Here is a 4,333-nt window from a genome sequence, read left to right as displayed (position 1 = left end):
TGTCCACTGTGGCGTTGTTTGTATATAGCATATAAATATGCTAACCAGTAAGGGAATGGTGTGATGCATTCCTATCACAGGGTACCATGCAGCTGTTAAAGAATTAGATTCTTATCGTTTTACTTGGAAATGTGTGTAAACTTTAATCCACAAAATAGCGAACATAAATAGTTCTATTTATATCGAATGAACCCCCAAATTAAAGTCCATTAAAAACATCCGAAGGGACGCTCACCAATCTAACAAAAGAGCAAAATGGAATGTAAGTGAGAGATTAAAATATCAATTTCGATTACTTTTGTATTCTTTACATTTGTCATAAAAACAATCTCTGCATTATTTATATAATTGAAAAATTAAAAATGGAAAAGCAGACTGCATTATTTATGTAATTGGAAAATTAAAAATGGAAAAACAGGCTACAATATGCCATTGCATACTTACACATTTAAAAACTGGTTGTGTAAAAACAAAAAAAGTTAATACTAATTTATCTGAGGCGTTGAATCATAGCTCCTCATCGTTTTCTTCTTTTAGCTCTTCTCTCTTTCAAATTTTCAAGCAAAGTATATGTATTTATTTGTATTTCTACTTGAAGTGTTCCCACACTTCCTTAAGACTACAAGATGATTGTAATACCTTGTTATCTGTTGAAGCAATAAGGAGTGGTGTGGCATGGATATTGAACCAGTAAAAATAATGCTACTATCTATTCTAAATTTCACATTTTAGAAAATGCTTTCATATTCAAGATCTCATGCAACTCTCAGAACAGTTCCATGAGGTGCTGCCACCCACTTTTACAATAAGAAAAATGTTCAGATAAGAGAAGTTTGTACATTCACAGGGCTACTGAGTATTGAAATCAAAGCATCTTACTCTGCATCGATTACTCTTTCCTTACAGAGATGGAAAATGACACCTTTAAGAAAAGAAAGGCACAGTCCTCTCAGCATTCAAAGGATAAATCCCACTTGGTCGCAGCATATCACCCTTTTTAACAATTGCTGATTCAATTTGCTAACATTTGTTAAGAATATTTACACCTATTTTCATGAGGAACATTGGTTTGTAATTTTTTTTTTTTCTCAAACTGTGATCTGGTGTTTGTTCACTTTGTTTTTGCTGAGGTAGGGCTATTTCACTTTTTATTTTTTATGGTAGCTTATTTTATTGAGGTAAAATATATATGTTTAATTTACCATCTTTACCATTTTTAAGTGTACAGTTCAGTAGAAATAAATACATTTATATTCTTTGTTTCCCTTCATCCCCCCCAAGTTTTGATATCAACTAATATTCAATTCATAAAATGAGTAGGAAAGTGTTCTCTACTTTTCCAGTTTCTGGAAAAGTTTATGTACACATGATATTATTTCCTCTTTAAAGGTTTGGTAGACTCTACCAATGAAGCCATCTAGGCCTGGATTTTTCTTTTTGAGAGGTTTTTAATTATAAATTACATTTTTAACAGTTATATTACAATTCAGATTATTTCTTGAGTGGGCTTTAGTAGTTTCTATCTTTTGAGAAATTGATGTATTTCATCTAATTTGTCAAATTAATTGGTATATTATCCAAAAGATTATTTTATTTTTTGTATAATCTGGGTAAATGTCCCCTCTTTCTTTCCTGCTACATTTATTTTCTGAGCAGTCTGACTGGAGATTTATCGATATTATTCATCTTTTCAAAGCACTGGTTTTTGGATTTCATTGATCTTCTCTACTGTTTTTCTATTTCATTCCCTTTTGCTCTTTAATATTTGTTCTCTTCCACTTACTTTGAATTTAATTTACTCTTATTTTTCTAGTTTGTTAAGGTGAAACTATAGATGATTGATTGACACTTTTTTTTTTTTTAAGGGTCTGGCTCTGTCACCCAGGCTAGGGAGCAGCTGGGGTGTAGTGGCACGATCTCTGCTTGCTGCAGCCTCCACTTCTCTAGCTCAAGCGTTCTTCCCACCTCAGCCTCCTGAGTAGCTGGGACTGCAGTCACCCGCCAGCCACCAGCCTGGCTTCTCCCTCCCTCCCTCCCTTCCTTCCTCTCTCCCTTTCTCTCTCTCTCTCTCTCTTTCTCTCCCTCCCTTCCTTCCTTCCTTCCCTCCCTCCGTCCTTTCTTTCTCTTTCTCTCCCTCCCTCCCTTCTTTCCTTCCCTCCTCCCCTCCCTCTTTTTCCTTTCTTTCTTTCTTTCTTTCTTTCTTTCTTTCTTTCTTCTTTCTCTCTTTCTCTCTCTCTCTCTCCCTTTCTTTCTTCCTTCCTTCCTCCCTCCCTCCCTCCCTCCCTCCCTCCCTCCCTCCCTCTCTCCCTCCCTCCCTCCCTCCCTCTCTCCCTCCCTCCCTCCCTCTCTCTCTCTCTCTCTCTTTCTTTCTTTCTTTCCTGTTCTTCTGGTACAGACGGGATCTCGCCATGCTGCCCAGGCTGGTCTCAAATCCCTGGGCTCAGGCACTCCTCCTGCCTCAGCCTCCCAAAGTGCTGGGATTACAAGCATGAGCCACAGCACCTGGCCACTTTTTTCTTCTATAATATAAACTTTTTTTCTTTTTTCTGTAAAAGTTCTTATTCTATGAAAAGCTTTAGCTGCATTTTGTTATATTTTGTTATCATTTTTATTTAGTTCAAAATAATTTAAATCTCCCTTGTGATATATTATTTGGTTTTAGGTTATTTTGTTTAATTTATGTTAATTGATATCTGGTTTAATTCTGTCGTGGTCAGAAAATATACTTCCTGTAATTTCAGTCCTTTTAAGCTTACTGTGACTTATTTTTTAGTCCAAAATAAGGTCTGTCTTGGTAAGTATTCTATGAGCGCTTGAAAAGAAAGTTTTCTGTTATTGCTGAGAAGAGCATTATATAAATGTTAATGACGTCAAATTTGTGGTAATGTGGTTCAAATCTTCTGTATTCGTACTGAATTTTCAGACTACTTGTTCTATCAATTACTGAGAAAGAAGTGTTAAAATTTCCAACTATCAGCCTGGCGCAGTGGCACACGCCTGTTATCCCAGCACTTTGGGAGGCCGAGGGGGGTGGATCACCTGAGGTCAGGAATTTGAGACCAGCCTGACCAACATAGTGAAACCTCGTCTCTACTAAAAATACAAAAATTAGCTGGGTGTGGTGGTGGGCACCTGTAATCCCAGCTACTTGGGAGGCTGAGGCAGGAGAATCACTTGAACCCGGGAGGCGGAGGTTGCAGTGAGCCGAGATCGCACCATGGCACTCCAGCCTGGGCAACAGAGCAAGACTCTGTCTCAATAAATAAATAAATAAATAAATAAGTAATAAAAAATGTAATTTCTAACTATATTTGAGTAATTTTTCTATTTCTCCTTGCAGTTTAGCAGGTTTTGCTACACATATTTTGAAACACTATTTGTAGGTGCATACATGTAGGGTTGTTGTGGCTTCTTGGTGTATTGACCTCTTTATCATTATTAAATGTTCCTCTTAATCTGATTATAGTCAGTAAACAGGGCAATTTCTTTCTTATTTGTTCCCTTTTCCCAGGTATCAAAATTAGTCACTGCCTATTGTCTATCTGAAGAAAGTGGTTATATATACTTTGTACAGTTTTCCAGTTGTTTAAGGTGGTAGGGTAAGTCTGGTTTCTATTACTTTACCATGGGGAAGAAACAGGAGTCCTTTTGGCACTGGTCTTAAAATGAGCAGTTTGACTTTAATCCTGGTGGCATATCACCCTTTCCTTTGAGTTGTGTTTACTGATCCTCTTCCTCCATGATCCTTTTCTTGACTATACACTTTACTGCAACTAATTTCATTCATAATTAACAATGTGAGAGTCAACAATTGCAACAGGCCCATGAAAAATAATTGGTTATTAGATACGTGGATACCTTCTTTTATAAAATGTTTGCTCAAGTTTTTGATCATTTAGTTGAGTCATTGATACATAGCAGTCAGGATTCAATAAAAGAAGCAGAACCACTGGGATGCACTTCAAGCTTCAGCATTATAAAGACTGTGGGGCAGGTTATCAAGAAAGGAAGAAGGAGGTAAAGTGGGGAATATTAGAACAACCCGGAACCCACAAGCATGAACTGGAGCCCCCAGGATGAACTGAAATCTGTGTCAGCTCTTGTTGCCTCTCCTTGGTGTTGTAGTATTCTACAGAAGACAGGGTCCTTTGCTTGAAACTAAACACAAACATTTGGTTCAAAAATTACAGAGGTTGAAGGAGAACCCACAGGAAGGTGGGGTAGTTGCAGGCAGAAATACTGCCATGTGACAAGATAAGTCAGCAAGTGAGTTAGCATGAGCTACAAAATGACTGCTACTTAGCTTTCTTTCTCAAATCTTCTGCAAGAATAT

This window comes from Nomascus leucogenys, chromosome 22a (assembly GCF_006542625.1).
Source record: "Nomascus leucogenys isolate Asia chromosome 22a, Asia_NLE_v1, whole genome shotgun sequence".
NCBI classification, from domain to species: domain Eukaryota; kingdom Metazoa; phylum Chordata; class Mammalia; order Primates; family Hylobatidae; genus Nomascus; species Nomascus leucogenys.
This window is presented reverse-complemented; position numbering follows the sequence as displayed.